Source organism: Aotus nancymaae, unplaced genomic scaffold, assembly GCF_030222135.1.
Source record: "Aotus nancymaae isolate 86718 unplaced genomic scaffold, 86718_ANA_hifiasm-v0.15.2.pri h1tg000049l, whole genome shotgun sequence".
Lineage (NCBI taxonomy): Eukaryota > Metazoa > Chordata > Mammalia > Primates > Aotidae > Aotus > Aotus nancymaae.
The window spans coordinates 30,316,701-30,324,922 of record NW_026988463.1 but is presented as its reverse complement, the minus strand read 5'-3'; the positions used below and the strand labels follow the sequence as shown (position 1 = coordinate 30,324,922).

The following is an 8,222-nucleotide window of genomic DNA, read 5'->3' as shown; positions in this document are numbered from 1 at the left end:
TTGTGGTCAAGATTGTGAAGATGGAAGTTTCTGATGAAACCTCACCTTTTTTTTTTCCCCCAAGTGGTTCTGGATGTCCAGAGACCCACTAAAATACTTATGCTAAAGTGGAACGCAAACCTGATGCTCAAATACAATCTGGTCGGAAGACTCAAAACAATTATGAACATTTTTACTGTAAACTTGATCCACAACTTAGACAAAGAGAATTGAAACCCTGACTTACTGTGGCTGTTAAATCCCTATGAGTAAAGGTCTTCTATGAAAGAACAATGCTTGCATAAGAATAGATAAAACCTACTGAAAAGGCGTCTTTGAGTCGATTCTGTGCACAGGGGAAAGGGCTCCAAGTTGGCGCCTTGGGGTTGAAGGCCCCCAGCCGCACGCGGGGCCTCTGTGCACTCTGGATCCAGGAATGTTGTTTGAGGTGGGCGCTCCCTAGCTTTCAAGGGTCTTCCACATCCGGCCTAGTGGAAGGTGTCATTCCCCTCCCATGTGAAGAAAGACTGGGATTGCTTCTGGCCAAGCCCCCAGGTATCAATGAGGTGGTGGGTGGGGAGGGGGTGTGCAATTCCGATGGCCCAGAGGGTTCCACCTGCGGGACAAGACCTAGCCTCAGCCGGGAAGGGGCCCCAGTGGGGTGCAGAGGGGGATCGACCCTCCCTCTGAGGCCCTGTGCCTTCCTCCCGGGGATCCGTGCACCTGCTTTGGGGTGGGATTCACCTGGGGTCCTCCAGAATATAAGGGGTCTCTTGGGAGAGACAATAATTCTCAGCCCTTTATAACCTCCTTCCTAGATCCAGGAACATCTGTTGGGACATCAGCCCTGGTTTTGTGCACTCTGGGATTGGGACTGGAGGAAGGCAAAGAATGGGTCCCCCTAACTCCCTTTCCTGTCCCAGAATTCTCCCTCACCCAGGGCTTTAGGAGTTAGGGGATGGGGCATGGCCCTGTGACCTCCCTCTGGGTGGTGGTGGGGCCTCTAGGTGGAGATTTTCCCATCAATAGGTGCCGTGCACTCCCTTGTGGACATTTCTGGGTGAGTGGGAGTGAAGTCTCTTTCAAGGTGCATGTCCGGAGGCCCACCTCAGGTCGGATTTCTCTCCTGGGGGCAGAAGGAGGAGGATATGTCTGCAGGTGAGGAGTTGTGGTGGGAAATGCGCAGCTGTGAGCTTTACTCTCTACCAGAGCATTTTATCTCCCCCGGGCTTTTGTGAGGGTGGGAGATGACCTCCCCCTTCCTCTTCCTGAAGCGCTGTGTGGGGATCCTGAGCCTGGGGGTCCTGAGGCTGGGTGGCTGAAATGGTTTCCAGTGAGGTTTGGTTCTTGTGCAGCCATGTGAGGGAGGTTTCCATCTTGAGTTTCATGCCCTCTTGGGCTGGGATGGTTTGGTGGTTATCAGTGATATTGAGAAATGGGCCCCCATGGAGAAACCCCCTCACCACTTTTCTTCTTATAGGTGTCCCCACTAGCTTGGGAGAATTGAGGGGAGGGTGCTTGCAGTAGGCTACGGCCTGTGACATGGCCCTTCTTGGAGCCTTGGAAAGTGTTCACACCTGGAAGAGATATAATCTGATGGGGCCTCTGTCCTTCCACCCTTTACTTTGTGGCATTGGTTGGAGGGGCAGGTCAGCTCTCCGGATGCCGCCATTGGGGGTTAGCTTCCAGGGTCACTGCCATGGCTTCCCACCCTCTTGACTGTCTCCTGCCCCAGGGGCTCTATGGGTGGAGGAAATATCTTCCCCAGAGGTGTCCTCAGGCTTGGCTCACCTGGGGGTCTTCAGGGCCTGGGATAGGTGTCCGAATGCGGGCAATTGGGTGACTCCCCAAGCCATTTTCTGGAGTCATTTCATTCTTAGAGGGTCCAGGAGCTGCCCATCCTCCCTGGGACTCTAACTTCCTAGACAGAGGGTCATAAGGGAGGGGGTTGGTTATAGGCAGTTTTGTTTGGGGCTCCTGAAGTGAAGGCAGGAGTTGGGGGCTGGGGTATTAGCTCTGGGGAGTGCCTGTGTGCCACACCTTTTTTCTGGAATCCTCTCAGAGAAGAGACTGGATTGTGGAGGGAGCAGATGCCCTGTGGTCATACCCTGCCAGTGCTCCTCCCTCCCGCTATTCATGACAGCCTAGGATAAGGGTGTGTGTGCCAGGAAGTGTCTCCTAATCTAGGGAAGATTAGGTGATGGGAGGTGTGGCTACAGCTGGTGGTGTCGGGTGTCAATTCCCCTTGCCTGGATGGGGAGGTATGTGGTCTGCTGCCTGGCCAGAGAGGGGAAATGTGGCAGGAGGCCACCATCTCTCCAGCCACAGCTGGGATAGGAGACCCCCTTTCTTCTCTCCTCACTTTTCCCATTCCTTTCTTAAACCCCCCACCACCTCATTACTTGCCCCCTTTGCCACCAGTCCCCACCAAGGAAAAGGAAAATTGCTGGAAACCCACCCTCCACCAGAGCCCAGGTCCTGCTGCCCAGCCCTCCCGCAGCCACTCCCAGTAGCTAATCCTTTCTCCCTGTTACTTTCTCCTCCAATTTTGCAGCCACCTTGACTAATTGGATGAGCCTCCAGCCACCTTTTGAAAAAGTAAATATTTTTTGACCCCTCCCCACCCCAACCTTCACATCAATATGTCTTTTCACACATCTGGCCCTTTCTTGAGGTCTAATCATACACCTCTTGCTTCAAATTAGTTTACCCCCAGCCCCCAGACACTTAGGACCAACCCCTCCAGGTTCAAGGCCCCGCTGGCCTCCCCCAGTATTGAGGTTACTTCCCTAACTCCACCTCCAGCCTTCCTGTGACCTTCCCTGTGTCTGCCCCCATTTTTCTTCTCCTTCACTCCCCGGCATTGGGCTGAGCTGTAGAGCAGGGCAGAGAGACTAGAGAGATGGTTGGCGTGTCTGAGGTATGGGGTACTCCCCTGGATGGTGCTCTGGGGGGTCCTGGAAGAAGAAAATGGAGTTGTTAGATTTTGGGGTTCCTGTGGGGGCAAGATGGTAGGCGGGGGCTGGAGGGTTGTCATAGTACAATTTGGGGGGTTCTTTACTACTCTTCAGGAATAAGTAGGAACCTGGAGGTTTAAGAGGCTGTGGGGGGCCCCCAGGTCTGACCCGTGCTCCCATCGGCCCCCTCCCAGGTTTCCTGTGGCCAGGAGGAAAGCAGTGAGCCCAATGCTGAGGACAGGATGTGCAAAGATTACTGCCTAGACTCCTATGGCCACTTCAGCATCCACGAGGTGAGTGAGGACACCTTCCCAGGCCTGCAAACCATAAGGGGGTTGAATGTTGGGGAGGAGTGAAATGTAATTTCCCACTCATGTGCACTGCTTCCCCCCCCAGCAGAGCGCCCCTGTGCCCTTCTGCTGCACAACTCCCAGGGTCCCCTTTCCAAGCCTTTGCCTTGGAGACTGAAATTAGCCTCAAGCTCTGCAGAGGCCCCTCGGGAAGGCTAGGGTGAGAGCATGCATGCGTGCCTGGGGCCTTAGCTGGAGGTCAGGCAGGGCCCGCTGGTCTCTTCCGCCCTCTAAGGACCGGCTGCTCTGGGCCTGACAGCTTCTGGACCCTTGTGACAGAAGACACTGAGATTCCAGAATGCAGATGGGGTGGCGTTCTAAGGAATTTTCTTCTTCCCCTGAGGCTGTTGTCATAAAATTATAGCAAAAATATACATAAATTATTATATTTTTTATTTTTAGAGACAGGGTCTTGCTCTGTCACCCAGGCTGGAGTGCAGTGATGCAATCACCACTCACTGTATCCTTGATCTCCCAGGCTTAGGTGATCTTCCCACTTCATCCTCCGGAGTATCTGGGATCACAGGTGTGCACTGCCACACCCAATGAATTTTCTTATTTTTTGTAGACATAGAGTCTTGCTTTGTTGCCCAGGCTGGTCTCAAGTTCCTTGGCCTCCTGAAGTGCTGGGATTACAGGCATGAGCCACCGCCCCTGGCCTGAGGACTTTGAAAAGCCAGGGTTCGCTGGTTCTTAGGTAGCAATGGTAGCATCTGGCTTAGATGAGACTTTAGTTCATCTAGTCTACTTTTACAAATAGGGAAACCAAGGTGCAAGGAAGGAAGTGAGAGGGCTTAGAGCTGTCCCTGGCCCTCTGACAGGTCAGGACACCCTGTTCTCCAGCTGGGGATGTGGGGCCCCTCACGGAGTCTCTGTGCCCATCTTCCCTCAGGAGATGCTGAAGGACAAGGTTCACACCGTCACATACCACAACTCCGTGTTTCACAACCAGCACCTCTTCAAGGACAAGGTGGTTCTGGATGTAGCCTCAGGCACAGGCATCCTCTGCATGTTTGCTGCTGAGGCCGGGGCCCACAGGGTCATCGACATGAGTCTCCAGGGTGGCTAAGGGGGTCTGAGCCTGGGAGACATAGACAGAGACCACAGGGGCTCAGGGATTGGATGGAGGGGTTTGGGGGCTGAGGATGGGAATGTGAGGGGTTTCACCGTCACTTCTTCCTGGGTCCTCAGATCCAGTGTTTCAGTATCTCTGATTATGCTGTGATGATATCAAAGACAACAAGTTAGATCACGGAGAGCCCAGAAAGAGGATGAGTTTGTGGGAGTGGGGTGGACACTGCCCTGCTTCTCCAGGGACCCTGTAGAGTTGAGGGATCTACAGATGGGCCACAGATTCACTGGCTCCTCTCCTATTGTCTTCTGAGCTGCCAGCAGCCTGAGAATTTCAGTGTCAAAGTCCTAAGCTTAGCACCTCTGTCTTAAAATTAGAGTGAGAACCAGTCTCTAGTGTCTTGAATGAGTAATAGAGTCCCATGGTTGGCCACTGAGGGCCTGCCCTCCTCTGAGTTTAACCAACACTACCTTCCAGAGAAGTCTGCACCTACAAGCACATATATGTGTAAGTGAGTTTGCATTCATGTGCATAATTTTCACACCAGTCACATTTCATACCAGCCTCTTGCCCTCAGCTTCTCTCACTTGTGTGTCATGTAGTTTCACACTCTCCAGGCTGTCGAGGCATCACACTCTTTTCCACTACTGCCATCATAGGGACATCCCCCAGCTTTTTAAACCAGTCTTCTGTTGATGGGTGTTTAAGCTGCTCTGAAATTTTCTTTCTTTTTCTTTTTTTATTTGTTTCTGAGACAGAGTCTGGCTCTATTGCCCAGTCTGGAGTGTAGTGAGTGGTGCAATGATGGTTCATGGGCACCTCTGCGTCCTGAGCTCAGGTCATCCTCCCCTCAGCCTCCTGAGTAGCTGGGACTACAGGCATGTACCAACATACCTAACATTTTTTTTTTTTTTTTGGAGGTTAGGTTTTGCCATGTTGCCCAGGGTGGTCTTGAATTTCTGGGCTCAAGCAGAGATCCTCCCACTTTGGCCTTCCAAAGAGCTAGGATTATGGGCATGAGCCTCTGCACCCAGCCTGCTCTGAGATTTTCATCCTTTGCACATAATGTCATTTCATACACATATTTGTGAGGTCAATTTATAAAAAGAGATTGCTTGGGCCAAAAGGCTAGTTAGTGGCCGGGCTCAGTGGCTCACACCTGTAATCCCAGCACTTTGGGAGGCTGAGACTGGAGAATTGCTTCCACTCAGAATTTTGAGACAAATCTGCATAACATAGTGAAGTATGAGTTAATAAGTTTGGTAGCTCTTGCTAAATTGCCCCAGCTAGGTTGGCAGTATTGAAAACTTGCTAAGGTGCTAGATTTCCCTCTGGGAACTGACATGATTGTTACAGAGACTATTGTAATGAACCTGGAAGTCCTCATCACTCAACTTTAAATGTTCTCTCCATTTGAAGCAGATTTCTACTGTAATGCAATTTCCCTGGTAAATCTGTCTCTGTGTGTCTTATCTAATACACAAGGCTGTTTTGAGAACATGTCCATGCTGTTACTTATTATGTCAAGCCCACCAAATTAAAGACAAAATCTTAACATCACCTGATACCCGGTCCACATAAATTGTCTGCTCCTGTCTCAAAAATATCTAGAGTAATGGATGAATTTGAAAACAGCGTTAAGAGGGTTCATGGCTTCAGCTCATCAAGTTCTTTATGATCTCTAAATCCAGGCTGCCTGGTGGGGCCTCCTGGCTCTACACATGGGGAAAGGTGAAGGGAAGGGCTCCTGGGGGCTGACCTGGCTGCCCTTGTCCACTCTGCAGTGGTGACCATCATAAGGGGAAGGTGGAGGAGGTGGAGCTGTCAGTGCAGAAGGTGGACCTCATCATCAGCGAGTGGATGGGCTACTGCCCCTTCTACTTGTCCATGCTCAACACCATGCTCTATGCTGGGGATAAGTGGCTGGTGAGGCCCCCAGTGGAATACGTGCAGCTCACATGTGTTGGGGTCTAGGCAGAAGGTGAAACCACATTCATTTTTCCCCACAGACAGGACTTAATATGGGGGCTTGGCTGCAAGGTGTCAGAAGGCCACAGCCCAAACCAGGTGTAACAGGCACTGGATCTGGATGCTGGCAGGGAGATGGTGCAGTGTTGGGGTTCGTCAGGACAGGAAAATCGTAGCAGGGCAATGGCCCAGGTGCTACGGTTTCAACAGGCCTCTTTGGGAGAGGTGATTGACAGCTGAATAAAGCACGGGAAGGAGCCACTCAGATCTGGGAAGAGAAGCATTCTGGGTGGAGGGATGGCCAGGGCAGGCGTGTACTTGCTGCATGTGGAGCTGTGGAAGGGCTAGTGTGGAAGGAGGGTCTAGAACAGCAATAAAAGTTAGAGTAGAGATGAGGGGTGGTAGGGGGTGTGCAGATTTTGTGGGTCTTATGGGAGCCATGCAACTTTGCTTTTTCTCTCAGAGCAGTCAGGGAGGGTCTCAGAATCCCCAGAACTTCTGAAGGACAGGAGCTGACTGAGGTGCTTCTGGGTGTCCACTGGCAGCCCTGTGGCAAATAGACCAGAGGGTGAGTGTGAGTGCAGCTGTGACATGATGGTGGCTCAGACCAGAGTAGGAGGCCACACTGGCAAGACTCTGGGCAATGTTGCCAGGCCCCACCCTTCCTGCCCTCACCCTGCCCCTCTGTAGGCACCCGATGGCATCATCTTCCACACTGGGTCACACTGTATGTGAGGGCCATCGAGGACCAGCAGTCCAAAGTCTACAAGATGCACTGGGAGGGCAGCCCAGGGAGCTAGCGTGTGGGGCCTCGAGTAGGCTGCTGTGGGCTCACCCTCCTCCCTGCCCGCCTCCCACAGGTGGGAGGACTTGTATGGCTTCGACATGTCTTGAATCAAAGATGTGGCCCTCAAGGAGTCCCTAGTGGACATGGTGGACCCTAAGTAGCATAAAGGTGAGGGAGTGGGTATGGCCAGGTGCTCCCAGGGTTGAAACAAAAGAGAGACCATCCTCTGGACCTGGTGCAGGACTTCAGAGGCCAGAACATTGGCCTGAGGTCTCAGAGCCTGACCTGTCTGCCAGAAGTGGTGCTAGAGGACCAGAAAAGTCACTTTGTCCTTTAAATATCTTTGTTAGTTCTGCCTTGTGGCAGCCATGCTTGGTACTTGGTGCCAGGCTCCAGGAATGGTGGTGAGCGAGGCTGCTGGCCCTGCCCCAGTGGCACATCCTCTGGGGGACACACCAAAGCTGGCAGCTCAAAGCCTGCAGCATGTGCACTGAAAGGCACAACCCGGGGGTGATGGGCCAGGACACAGGCACACTGCAAAACAGCATGGGGACAGGCTGGGCTCAGAGCTGCACCTGTGGTGCCAGCTACTTGGGAGGCTGAGGCAGGAGGATCACTTGAGCCTGGGAGTTTCAGACTGCATTGAGCTGTGATCTCCCCAGTGCACTCCAGTCTGGGCAACAGTTTTTGTTTGTTTGTGTGTCTTTTCTCTTTTTTTTTTCCTTTGGAGACCCTGTTTCAAAAAAGTATGGTAATAGCAAGTATTTATTTATTGAGCTGGAGCTGGGGGGTTGAGGTTTGGTGTGGGGGGGCAGAGGAAGTTGTTGAAGGGCAGAGGAAGATGTTGAGTGGCTGGGAGGAGGCTGGAAGGGCAAGAACCCCACTCAAGCCACCCTCCTGAGAAATTGGGGAGCTGGCGAAGGGTTTCAGGTCGGCATTTGGGTCAATGTTTGAGGTCATCGCATTGGTGGACTTGTCAAGAAGAGCTTGGAGAGACAGCAACACAGGGCACTGGCATTTGAGTGAAGCCTGGCCAGGTGGCAGGGCGGGATGGGCACTGGACAGAGTTAGGGTGGAGCTGCCAGGTTTGGGTGTGGGTAAGAAGGGAA

At 52.5% G+C, this 8,222-nt stretch overlaps 1 pseudogene; it reads left to right on the top strand.

Moving 5' to 3' along the window:
- Positions 1-2,881: 2,881 nt before the first annotated feature.
- On the top strand, positions 2,882-7,521 carry LOC105734014 (protein arginine N-methyltransferase 1-like; annotated as a pseudogene).
- The last annotated feature ends 701 nt before the right edge of the window (positions 7,522-8,222 follow it).